The 14,257-nt window shown below is 35.4% G+C and overlaps 1 protein-coding gene across 1 annotated transcript in view; it reads right to left on the minus strand.

Annotated features, from left to right (window-relative positions):
* The window catches only part of NLGN1 (neuroligin 1), a 671,605-nt gene that overhangs the window by 619,181 nt on the left and 38,167 nt on the right, over positions 1-14,257 (minus strand). The gene's annotated exons all lie outside the window — the stretch shown is intronic.

Consider the following 14,257-nt stretch of genomic DNA (forward strand, 5'->3'; position numbering starts at 1 on the left):
TCCCACTTGTGCTCTGTCTCTCTCTCGCGCTCTCTCTCTCTCTCTCAAAAATAAATAAAATGCAAAAAAAAAAATTAAAAAAGTGTTATATTTTAGAGGAGATCCAAAATTAAGTTAATGTATCCATGTGTAACAATAACATTCCTGCATTATGTAGCAAAGCATTGTCTTCTTGTCTCCTCCATGTCTGCTTAAATGCTCTATTGCCATCTTAAGAGCTCCTTCCCTGACTCTGCTTCTTCCATCTCTCAGTGTCAGCCCCTCCTCTGCCCAATCCTGCTCTATCTCTCTACATCTCACATTGGGATCATCACAAGGATAAAAAATATCTTACTGCTCTTCTTGCACACCTACTTTCTCAGTTCCAATTCTTCCTGCATGCCAATGATAGAACAATCTTCCTAAAGCATAGTTCTTGTTAACAATAGTAAATAAGCTGAATTATAAACGCACTACTTAAAATAATACTCAGCATGCATTTAAAAAATTTTTGGGGGGCTCCAAGGTGGCTCATTCAGTTAAGCGTCTGACTCTTGATTTCGGCTCAGGTCATGACCTCACAGTTCGAGAGACCCACACTGGGCTCTGTACTGGCAGCATAGTCTGCTTCAGATTCTCTCTCCCTCTCTATGTCCCTCCCCCACCTCTCTCAAAACAAACAAACAAACAAAAAAAAAATACAGGATGATTAAATTAACCATGGTGCACTCCTCCTCTTAAATATGTATTAAAAATTAGTAAAAAAATTAAAAAGTATGGATTACTAATGTGGAAAACAATCTATCATTTATTGTTAATTTAAAAAAGCAAATTGCTAAATAACATCTATTATGTTACCCCATTTTGTAAAAGAGTAAATTATATATTCATATGTTAGATATTTGAAATATGTATGTGAAAGCATATTACATAAGTCATAGTAATATATGTAAATATACTTAGGATTATGAATTTGTTCACAGTGATCATATCTGTGGGATGAGATTGGGAACAATGGAAGAGGAGATTTTATTATTCATTTCTTTTACAAGAGATATGGGCATTTTGTTAAACTTTATTTTTTGTTGTTTTAAACCATATTTTTCATATATACTGTCAACGAATTATCTAGTGAGATTAAAGTAGTCAATAGGAATTTTCACTTGTTGTTTTATCCAACACTGTATTGCTTGTTTTTTTAAGAAACAAAGTACATGTATTTCTTTACTGATTTGAAAAAATTTTAAGCCCACGATATTTTTAATTAAAAATATGGATTTAGGCAAGGTTACCTTTATTGGCAGATAAAGCCTTGAGTAGATTGTCTTTATTCTAGTAAGGAATTACTTAAACAAGTTGTCATTTATCACACCATCTCAAAATTCTATTAAAACGGGCAACAGTACAATGCCTTGCAGTGTTGTTTTGAGTTTAAGCTAATATAAGTGGATTATGCATAAGAGGTTTAACAAGCTATGGGGGATCAGAAAGGGCTATGAGAAAAAAAATACAGCCCAATATATTCTCTTTTGAATACTGTACTGCTAAATGAGAATTATAAGATGAGAATCAGAAAGTTTCTTTTTGTTGTTGGCCTTAGAAGTCTAATTTTTTTCATCTAAAAGACTTCACCAGAAATCCTTTTCTCAGAAAAGGTGTTGCTAAGAGCTCAGTGGACTGGGCTTCCTTTATAGGTGGCAGTTTCCCTGCCTGTCACTGAAGGTGCCCACATAGAACCCATGCTGCCATTTTTGAATGCTATGGTGAATGGCTTGAATTACATACCTCTGAGGTTCCCTCAGTGGGTAAGCTCCTGGGCTACAAAGTTCCTCTTTTCAGGAACTTACAAAATGTCCCATTTCCTATCAGATTAATTATAGACACCCATCTTGTCACTTAATGATATGAAGGGCATATATATGTGGCCAAGAGCAAACAACGCAGGAAATTAGGGAAGAGTACATTAACATTGCTTAAAGAAGGACAAAGTGACTGTAGTCCCATTAGCACAGGTGAGTGTGGAAACCAGATAAAGGTAGAAAAGTCGGCAGAGGCCAAACCATGAGTGTATCGTATGAAGACCAAATGAACACTACAGAAGGGTTTTTAACTGGAGTCTATGAAAGGATGATAAAATAACCAGTCTTGTTAAGATGTCATTTTAAGATACCAACTGTGGCTGTCGTGTTAAGAACAGATTGAAAGGAGCCAGCAAAAATCAGTTCATGTCAATCCTTGGAGCACAGCCCTTCCGAGATTCTTCATCTCAAACATAATAAAAGCTAAAATCCTTAAAGCGTCCTAAAAGCTTTTCTGTGATCTGACCCCCCATTTCTCAGATTTTCATTCCCACAAATCTCTTTCACATAACAAATATTTCACGGTATCAAAAGTCAAAAGTATTTTAAGAGCAAACTACAAACTTTGGCCACTGAAAAAATTTTCTTGAAGCAAATTAGACTCATATTGCTCTGGGAGCAGTACAAAAGTATTCTCATCCCACTCTTGCTATAGAAGGCAACAACTACAGAAACCAGCCCTCAAGACAAACCCTGTGTGGTTATCCAAAATCCTGTCCGTGTACCGGTGAACCGATAGTGTTAGAGAAACAAGTGTCTGGGGCTGTTTTCCCTGGCTCTTAATCTCAAGAGAGAAAGACTGGATGGTGGAAGCCTAGTCAGCTGATAAGAAAATCCCACCTGCTTGAGGCAGGGCATCCAAATATTCAAGCACCCAGCTTGTATTCAAGAATCTAATAATTGACTGACTGACTTCTCTGACCTTCACCTAAACATGAAGCACAAATGACAGAACTAAAAGTAAAAAAGGTCATTTTTCTCTGCTACAGTTTATGGCAATTCTTTGCGTGTGTATATATAGACCATCAACAAAAGGATCTCTTCAGATAAAATAAGCTCATGATGACTTCAAGCATTTTCCACAAGACTGGGATATACCAAATTTTTGAAAAAGAAGCAAGATGACAGTCTTTACTCCTAAGAATTTCAGACCTTTGTTTCCCAGAAATTCTGGGGATAAAATGAAGCAGAACAAATGTTTTCACAACCACCAGCTGGGAAGCCCCATGCTATAACCAAAATATCTAACAAAATTCAAGAAGCATTAAGTGATATGTATAGCATAATAAACCCATTTCCACAGATGCTGACCTCGATAAAATGAATATGTTTGTTTGTTTGTCTCTTTTTTTCTCTAAAAGTAAGACACTTCATTTCCTACATCTGAAATGCTCAAGATAGACATTGCAGATGCATCTGAAAACTAACTTCTACGTTATCAGAAAATCATGAAGCTTGAAGGCTGCCTCTTAGCACTGCTAGATTTAAAGTTATGGCAGTATTTCCATTATAAACACCATTTTCCAAGAGTTTATAAACCAGCTGTAAAAAAAATCTGCTCCTGGATCAAGTTTTGTAGGCTTAAGAAAGGAGAAAAATATTAAAGTTTATTATCAAATAAAGAACATTTTAAACTCCATCTTGAAATTGTAAATTACAAAAACATGATTTTTAAGGCTTTTGTGCCACAACTTAATTTTAATACATAATGAAATAAAAATAATGACCAGAAATTTGTGAAATGGAAACCTATTTTCACCTATTCTGAATGCATGTTGGAAAAAAGCTTCAAGTAAATAGCTGTCATTCCAGAGTAGATTTTACTCCTAGTTAGACTGGATTTACTCTTGTTACCATAGTTATAGGTAACTACAAATATGTATTCTTACTGAGTTGTCAAATGATACTATATACTTCAAAAATTACTCAGGATCAAAACCAACAAGTACAAAGGTAAAACTGAAACCCTTGTTCCTGGTAGCGTTTCCTTCTTTCTCACATATATCCATAAATTCATACACTGACACCCCCACACATACACACACATGCATACACATTAACACACAAGTATGTATATGTCAAGCACAAAGTCTTTTGTTGTTTTTGGTTCTTCAAGAATAAAGGAAAGTTAAGCCCCAAAATAAATAAGGGGGGAAAAAAGGAAAATTAAGACTTAATTTTTTTTCTTAATCTACACATACAAAGGATGGACCAATAGTATCATAACCAATCTTTCTCAAAACAAGAAATCTATATTCTCCACATGTGAGAATCCTCTACTTGCTTGCTTAACAGACTATGTGTTACTCGGTGACAATTCAATGTAGATAGTTGCCAATAGTAATGATTTGAACCACACATTTGATTTAAAATAAGCACTTTGAGAATGAACTTGTCTCTCTCCAAACATTTAAATCTACAACTACCTATACGATTACCAATCAGGAATATCACTAGGAAGGCCAACTTGTAATACCACATCTTCATGTCCTGAGAAAGCACCTTAACTATTGGCTCTCATCTTGGAATTTTCTTTGAGGGTCTCCGTCTAAACTAACTTCCACCAAACCATTCTCCCTTAGCACACCTCTCAAGTTTCATTACAAGAGTCTCCTTTTCCAAAGTCCAATACATTAGTATTTGCATACAATGTTGCATAATTGGGGTAACAAAGTCAACAGGCTTATGGCACTTGAAAAAAATTTAAGCAAGGCATGTCAGAAGAATATTGTTCTACATTAAGAAAACATGTTCAAAAGGAACTTTTAAAGAATACTCGTGCCCAGTAAGAGATGTCCTTGAAGAGATAAGAGACCCCACAAAGGACTGAGCTTCCTTCTCTGGAAGAGAAGGAATTCTAAAAGATGATAATATTAAATAAAAATTATGTTAAAGGGGAAAGACGGAGGAAGGAACCTAATTATAAGGGTCAGTAGGATCTACCTGAAAGGAATATACTTGACCACTTGATTTGGAGGGAAATGCAGAACACTGCCAATTCACACATACTTTAATCACGTTTTATTTTTTTTATTTTTAGATTATATTCAGCTTTATTTTGAAATGGCCTTTGGTTTCTATCTTCTTACATATAGTAGACTTACTCCTAAATCGAAGAAAATCAGGTAAGAGTATGAATAATTTCAGTTAGGGATTCTAGAACTTCATATTTATTACTTAAAAACAAGATTACTGTTCACTGTTCATGATGCCAATAGGGGGAAACATTAACTTTGTGCCTTGGAAATCTTCCTCATACTTTGGACAGCATATCAGTCATTTAAGCGCTTCAGTGAAAATACTTTTCTCCTTGTCTGTGTAGATTTTGTGATACCTTCCAAAATAGCTTTGTTTCCCAATCACAATTGACTGGCTGTGCCTTTGTTCACTTTCCCAGGCAGGTTTCATAACTGAGAAACATAGTTTACTCTAAAGTCATACATTTTTTTTCACTTTTTCTTTGTCTATAAAAAAGAAAATCATTCTCAAATAACTCCTGCCTTCTTTAACCTTCAACATTTTTTAAGTTCTAAATTTTTGGTATGCAGTATTTAAAAAAAACTTTTCTATAAAGGTTAGAAAAAGAATTGATTGAGTGTTCAAGCTTTTTTAAGCTATAATTATACAAGTCTGATAAAGTCTGAAATGGAGATTGATTTCTTCACTATTTTAACACAGTCAAGACTTTTTTTCTAAGCAATGAAGGTACAGATGTTTAAACCAGCAATATTAAACAAGATGTGAAGGAGTTGGAGATAAGGGATTAGTTACGCGTATATGATTCAAAGGGAGTTGTCTCATAGAAACTTGATATACAATTTGCTAAAATGCCCTTTATCTAAGGATTCCCGAGTTTCAAACAACCTTTCACTGGATGTTTTATAACCTATTGTTACACGGCTCTTCCTTTGAACCTAAATTATTATTTTCCTTTTTAATGATAACTAAAGCTATGTCTTTAAAAGACATAAAGTAAAAAAGACATATAGTAAAAGACAAATAGTAAAAGAAAGCTATTTCTTTTAAATTTGAGAAGTATTTCTTAATTAAAACATAATTGTCTATTGATCATTTTGCTAGTCTGAAAGTCTAATTTTTAGGAACACAGAGATGGTGTTTGCCAACCTAATTAACATTGGATCAACCCCAGTCTGGGAATATGGTCCAAGCACATGCACAAAGAAATAATTAGCTCCTTCTGTTTAGAAGACTTATTAAAAATAAAAAAGCAACAAGATATTCTAAATACAGGTATGTCCCTCACTGTTGTGATCAAATTAAAAATAAAAGATTATAGAAATCTTAATATTGCTTATACGGTAAAAATAGTTATTTATATACTGCTCTACAAAGTGCTTTGACCTCATTGAGTAAGCAATTAAAATATTACATTCAGCTTTTTCAGGACAAAATTTTAAAGTTACATCGGGCCCCAAACAAGTTATTTTCCTAAAAAATGAAGATGTAGCTTAATATATCTCTTAAGAGTCTTCCCAGTTTTATTAGACAAAAACTGTACAGAGTTTTACATATTGATAGAATTTATATTAAAACTTGAATTTTCTTTACGTGCACACTTGCATAGATTTCTTCATTTCTAACCAATCACAAGACTAATAGATTGCTCAGAGCAGTTTGGATGCTCAGTGACTATGGCTTTAAGGTAAAACCTAAGACATTTTCACATGAATTTCTGGCATAAAAAAATCAGTAATAATCACAGAATAAGAGAGGTTGTGTGTGTGTGTGTGTGTGTGTGTGTGTGTGTGTGTGTGTGTTTCCCCACCTGAGTGGCTTACCTTAAGGGTAATGACAAATGACATTCTCATATCTATATACAGGGACAGAAAACAGTCTCTATTACAAAGAACGTGTTATGGAGCAAGGTCATCCCAGAGGTGAGGAATCCAAGCCCTTGCAGATGACGGTGAGGCTCCAGGAAGCTTGTTCACCCCAGAAGGCCAGGCTCACATAGGTAAAAACTTTTACACTGCCTAATTCTTCATGCAAATGATAGAAAATGAAAGCACTATCTGTCAGGAAGAGAAACAAGCATTCACATAAAAGAGAAAAATACAGAGAAAAGAGAGAGGTTCAATGGACAAATACTGGAATCAAGTACGACATCAACAAAAGCCTCACAAAAAGACAGCAGACTTCAGGTAATGCATACAGATTTTCAGGGATGATTTCTTTTGCTGAACAGAAAACAAGAAATTAGAAAGAAAAAGTCTCACCTGGATGAAACGTAGAGCCTTTGCATTTGCTTGAATAACTTAAAGCATGAGTCTTTGTGAGAAAAAAGTATACAAAATAAGTGACATGTATCTTCCTAAAGATTAGGAAAAACTCAGTTGCTATCAAGAAAATCATGAATGAAAAAATAATGACCTAAAAGGAGGTAGTTTCATACCAAGAGCTAGAATGAACCCATTTGTTACAAACAAATAAAAAACCCAGTACTAAGTGAGATGATGCAATATGCAAATAATAAATATTTTGACTCTGAGGTTAATATGTTAGAAAATCACAAATTGCAAATGCCTCTATATAATGTGTTCAACTTAAAACCAGAGGAGATGAGAATAAAGAAAGAAAGAGAAAGAAGATACAACTTTTGATGACGTCAGTTTACTCGTGAGCCAGTCTTATGGAAATGTTTTTGTTTCCCAGTCAGTGACTTTCAAGAGGTCCCAAGGGAAATATACCTTTCTTTCCCACTGGGATAGTTTTACTATTTTTGGCAATAGCTAGTTTTCAAAAATAAAGAATAGATTATGAATCATAAGCACAGTCTTAGAAAATGATTTGAAAAGTCAGTGGTTATAATAGTCAATTCAAAACCTCTAAAAACAAACTGCATAGCAAGTTTATAAACTGATTGTCAAAAAACAGCTAAAAAAATATTTCTTAATGATTAAGTCATTTGTGAGAGATGAATTCTAAAATAGCTGGGGCGGTGGGGGGGGCGGGCAGGCGGTATGTGGCCCATCCTGGTGTATATCCTTGGGAGAAAATATTGTATACATTAGTTCCAGAAACAAACAAAATGTTCTTAACTCCATAGATCTCTTAGAAAATATTAGCAAGAACACTTGCTATATATTAAATAATCCTTAATGTAATAAATTGTTCTGAATTACTTTTGTTTTAATTTTGAAAAACTGAGAATTAATTTATGAATTTTTTCAAAAAATTTTTGCAAAGACATAGTTAAATTTTAGAGTGTTATAAAAAAAAATCTCTGAAATTAAAAATAATCATACTTGACACAATGTATTTGAACAAGTTCATTTCTTATAAAAAAATTAGCTACTATCTTCTAAATTCAAAAATTATCACAATATGGAGACTAAGTTTTACTCATATTAGAAAATCGTAGATGATTTTTATCTTTCCTCTGGTGATACTAATATTCATTCTCTAGTTACACAGCCATAAATGGTAACAACTAATGAAAGGTAGCTGCTTAAAATTTAATTTATACTAATAAAAGTTAAACAAAATTAAATAGTTTCTCAGTCACATTAGCCATGTCTTGAGTGTTTAATAGCCACACGTAGCTAGTGGCTACCATTTCAGTCAGAGCAGATATAGAGTATTTCTATGGCTGCAGAAAGTTCTATTAGCACTAACCTATAGGCTATAAACAGAGATGAGATTTCATACATTTGAATGTATTGTTGATATAAAACTAATATAAATTCAATTACCAAAGCTGTATTTCTTAGCTACAAGAAAAATTAATCATGCTAAATTTCAAAGATGTTTCTATCATCTTTTATATTTTGACCAAGTCAGAGTCCTAACAATACGTTTATTTTAATTTTGTACTGAGTTTTTCACACTAGAAACTCTGGTAAAAGTCATCTGATTTGTATCTATGGACCTCTTAAAAAGATTTCTTTTATCGGGGTGCCTGGGTGACTCAGTCAACTAAGTGTCTGACTATTGATTTAGGCTCACATCATGATCTCAGGGTAATGATCTGAGGGTCATGAGATGGAGCCCCATGTTAGAGTCTGTGCTGAGCATGAAGCATGGGAGTGGGGGTGGGGCGTGAATATGTAGGCATATTCTTTCCAGTATCTATAATCACAAAAACCGTGTCCACCCTCTCAGAAAATGGTCCACATTAGCTTATCTCTAAAACCCACATCAAGGATATTTTTCCTAATCTATATAATGTCATTCTTTTACCCAAATTCTTTACCATTCCAGTTAATCTTTCCATTTTTCTGCAAAATTAAAAAAAAGTGGGGGAGTGGTACTTTTAACAGTGGTAGCCTCAGTCCTCTGATGACTCAAACTCTGCTAAAGGCTGTGTAGACATAATAGAGTAAATCCAGAAAGAGTTAATGTCTCTCTAATTAGAATCAGGCAAATGGTAAGTGGGTACAGTCAAGAATATTTGGCTCACCCATTCTCTACACCTGTCTCACCAAATTGACATGTATGAAATCTCTAACAATTACTGTAGAGCTCAAGAAGATTCTCACTGGGGGTGGGGGGGGGTGGCACCTGGATGGCTTAGTGGGTTAAGCATCTGACTCTTAATTTCAGTTCAGGTCATGATCCCATGGTTCATGAGATTTACCCCACATTGGCTCCAAGCTGAGCGTGGCTCCTGCTTTGGACTCTCTCTCTGCCCCTCCCCTGCTTGTATTCTGTCTCTCAAAATAAATAAATAAACATTAAAATTCTCACTGGAATATATTGATCATGCTGTCCTCATAAGCCTTTTATAAAACTATATGGAAGCCCCCAGAAAAAAAAATACAAATAGAGAAAGTGAATAGAATATCAGAATTATAAACCTTATCATTTAGTTAAGAATAATCAGACAACTTATGAGCTATAAATTAGTCTTGGAAACACAACCCCTGGTTCCTTAATACTCTCTACATTCTATTATAATTCATTTAATTAATTAACCCACTGATTGAAATAGTTTCTGTTTGTTCTTACTGCATTTGGTCCTAGCTGTCTTGCATTCGTATTTTTAAAGTATTACAAAGCACATCTAGCTGACTTAAATTATTCCCTATGAAACTAAGATATACCAATATTACATTGTGACTAATTTATTTAAACTGGTATTCCAAGTCTTCTTAAATATAAAGAAGAAAATGCATCCTAATTCGTTGTAAAGACATGGAAGCAGGCATCAGCAAAAGTTTAACTTCTTGGAAACAAGGAAAAACACCAAGAGTTTCACGACAAGAAAACATTAAAGATGGTATTTAAACTGTTGCAACAAATGAATTGAGCTCATGCTAAGTTAAATCCATGCATGAACTGAAATCTTCAACTCCTCCTCCTTACTAGGATTCTTGGGAAGTCAGTGAAATAGGCAGAAGAAAACGAAGACGGACATTAACCCTTTTATCCATTGCAATTCACTTTGTTCCTATAAAGATTCTGAAAATGTGAAAGCTGGAAATAACTCTAGATGTCATGGAGCCTGAACCCTCATTTCACACAAGTGAAAACTGAGACCCAAAGAGGTGTGACTTGCTCAAGGTCACGCAGCAATGCAACGACAGAGCCAGACCAGGAAGCCCTGCGTCCAGCATTCTATCCTGAGCTGATATGCTGACAGAAAGCCAGAGAATCCAGCACATCTCCCCTTTTAACCTTACATACTGGTACTTCTGGCATACTTTTTTTTCTTTTCTTAGAAAGAAAGAAAGAAGGAAGGAAGGAAGGAAGGAAGGAAGGAAGGAAGGAAGGAAGGGAGGGAGGAAGGGGGAGGGGAGAAGAGAAAGGGAAGGAGGGAGAGAGAAAGAGAGAGAGAAAGAAGGAAAGAAAAGAAAGAACAAAAGAAAGGAAGAAAGAACAAAAGAAAGAAAGAACAAAAGAAAGAAAGAATAAAAAAAAGAAAGAACGAAAGAAAGAAAGAAAGAAAGAAAGAAAGAAAGAAAGAAAGAAAGAAAAGGGAAGGAAGGAAGGAAGGAAGGAAGGAAGGAAGGAAGGAAGGAAGGAAAGAAGAAGGAAGCTAGTAATACTCCTTATTGCCAAATCTTTGGAGCCTTTTAAATAGATATCAGTGGCATGTTAGGAAAATTTAAATATTTATAAGATTTTTTAAATTACTGATCAACTTCTTGTCAGATGACACAATTGTAAAAGTCTATTAACTATTTTTTTCCAAGCACCAGCCCCTTGCAATATCCATCTAACCAAAGACAACTGCCAAACTAATCTTCCTAAAACAGTTTTAATCATGTCACTCTCTTATGCACAAACATCTGCTGGCTCTCCTTTGCCTACCAAATTAAATGTTAAATCCTAACACGAGCATTCAAAGTCCTTCACAAAAGTCCCAATCAATCTTTCCTTCCTGATACTTATTACTTCTTTCCCAGCCCAACTCCACCCATGTGACAGTCACATCTTTGTTCTTTCCCATCTTCACGCCTCCCTTTGCCCATGCTGTTCTCTCTTCCTGAGAGAACAGATCTCTCCTTCCATATCTATCCATCACAAGTCTGCATTATTTCGAGTCACTTTCAGTCCTATCATTTCCTGGTTGTCTACTCTCTAAACTCATCAAAAACACGTTCATGATTAGGTATCATCCCTCTCTCCTTTAACCCTCCAAAGACTCTGGGTTTTTTTGTCTTTTATGAAAATTATCATATTCCTTTACATTTACATTATATATGTAACCTGCCCAACTTCCTTTCTCATCAGACTAAGCTTTTTGATGACACAGGTCAATTGTCACCCCTGCTGCCAACATCCACTCAGTATTGTGGACTTCCATGCCAAAGCACTTTAAGGACAGAATACACAAGAAGCATCCAACCTTCACCAATGTTAACCTTCACTGAGGTTTTATGTGGAAGTCATGTTAGAGGCAGGCCACCAACAGGGACATGGATAACAAGGTAGACTGTGAGGAATAAATATCATATGTTGCTGTAGAATAGTGATGAGATAGGATGCTGGCATTTTAAGCTTCAGGAATAGCCTAGTGTAGTTCTTCATTTAGCTTAGCTTCCCTGGGACTCAACATTCCCTTGGGTGTAGAATGCAGTTAGGAGCTCTTTTAACTCTTTCAGCATAATTAGTGCACTGAAGAAGTCATTTGTTCAATGATCTGGAAGGCAGTGTGCAGCTCCCCTAAGGCTTGCATCTGTTATTGGGCAGGAAATATGGCAACTTGCTGTGTTTACTAATTGGGTCAGTTAGTAACTTTGTTCTCTTTTTTATTTTTCAGAAATTCCCTAAATAAGTACTTTGCCTATTTGAATCATAAGAAGAAAAGTGATCCCCATGATCACTCCAGGTGAACTTTTGTTTCTCTAAAATCTCAAAATGAGTTTGATATTTTTACCTCTCTTTTGCCTGGAACTATTTCTCTTCTTCCAGCAGGTCAGCATCAAAAAGCAATTTGCGCATTCTATCATGCTCTGATCTTGCCAGATGTTCTTGCCATTGCTTTAGACAATTTTCTACTTGATGTCGCACATTCCATATTCTCAGTCTTTCTCTGAGGTTTATGTGGTTTTAATGATCTAGGTGTATAAGTCTCAAGTAAAAGTCTCTCCAGTCCCATCTGTACTTCTCACAGCAAGGTATGTAGCTTTGCTGCTTTCTAGTTCTTTGGGTCCATTCCACTTCCATGCAAATAAACACAGCACTTGATGTGAAGAGTTAAATAGCTGGAAAAACACACTGAGTCTGTGCAATTGGCCTTATATACATCCTTCAATCTTGGCTTGTCAGTGAGAATTATACTCACACACTATGGTAGTGGGTGGCCTTTTCCTGAGAGAAGTATTATGTACCCTACTCATTTCTCTTTTGGAAATCTAGAACTATGCACAGCTCAGAAATGACAGTAATAGAGAAATTTTTGCACAGAAGATGCATCACCTTTTTTCTCCTTTTTGGTAAGAAATGAATGTAGGATTTTTTTTCAGAGCATTTGTGTGTGTGTGTGTGTGTGTGTGTGTGTGCGCGCATTGATGAAATTAATGAAATTAATGCGCATTGATGTCTGTGTTTTTGCCATCAGTTTCCAATTCTGCTAATTCTGCTTTGAAATGTCTCCCCAATCCATCATCTTTGTATTGCCATTGTCAACCACTTTCCATATGAACTATAAGGCCGTTACCTCCTATCTAGTTTTCTTTCCTACAATCGAATTAGTTTCCACCCTAGACAAAAGTTCTCATACCCCTACCTGCTGAGAGTCTTCCAATCCTTCAAAGCTGATCCAGACTATTACCTCTTTTAGGAAACTTTGCTGATTCACACCCATCTTAATGAGTTCCTGTATTTTTATGAAGATTTATAACATTTCATTCCCCTAATGACCTCTCTGGTCTTATAGTACATATATTTGGTTATTTATAATTTGCTTTCATACTGCATGTTAAGTACTGAGTTCCGTGTGTGTATGTCTGTGTGCGTTACTAATGTGCACAGGCTGGATTTGTATTCCAATACCTAGCATGAAGCATGCCACACAGTAAACACTTCAAAAATACATGTTGAATTCAATCAACATGTATTTTCTGAGTTACTAGTGTTCTGAAAAATTAGGTTCATTTGTTTAGTCATTAATACAAATCTACATAAATTATACACCTGTCTGTTCTTTTTAGCAATTTACATTTTGATAGATGATTTTGCTTTCTTTCCAGTTGACAGTTTGTGATTTGCTGTCTATGTATGTCTTCCTTCTCATTTTCAAGCCTACCCCAATCAGAGGTAGGTTACACAGTTACGACTCTTTCCTCTGCCTCATTGCCACACATCCTTGTCACCTGTCTCTGTCTTGTTCTGACATACTTATCTTTTCATCAAGTTCCTTTTTTAAAAGATGGCTCAGTAAAATAAATACATATATGTGGCATTATTTTCAAGAGTTTACCTTAATCTGTCACATGAGAAATTAAAAAAAACTGTTCAGTATTCCATCTAGTCCTTCCATTTGTTTTCTGGAAATTTTCTCCCCCTTCTCTCTCTCTCCTCTGCAATGGACACTTTCCCATTCTCGGACTTCATTTTTTTACTCTAACTTACTCTCTATACTTTCCTCCCTTCTTGAGTCCTGGTGAAGAAGCTATGTTAAAGAAGGCTTGGTCAAGGGAAAGTGAGAGCAGTAAGTCAAGAAGGAAGGCACCGGGCAGTGAGCCATCCTAGGCTCCATCCCTTCTTCAGCCCTCCTGACAACCAGCCAATACCCCAATCCCATTGAGCTGCCAAAAAAATATCGCTTATCTTTCATTTCCTCCTTTCTACTCTTCCAGCCATTGTCTTTGTGAAGTCCCTTAGGTTCACTGACACACCACTGCCATAATCTTCTACTTGTCTCTACTGTGAGTTTTTATCCTTGGATTCTATCATTTACAATGCTGTTGTAGAGAGTATTCTATAGTTATTATCTGATCATGTCAAGTCTT

This window comes from Panthera tigris, chromosome C2 (assembly GCF_018350195.1).
Source record: "Panthera tigris isolate Pti1 chromosome C2, P.tigris_Pti1_mat1.1, whole genome shotgun sequence".
Lineage (NCBI taxonomy): Eukaryota > Metazoa > Chordata > Mammalia > Carnivora > Felidae > Panthera > Panthera tigris.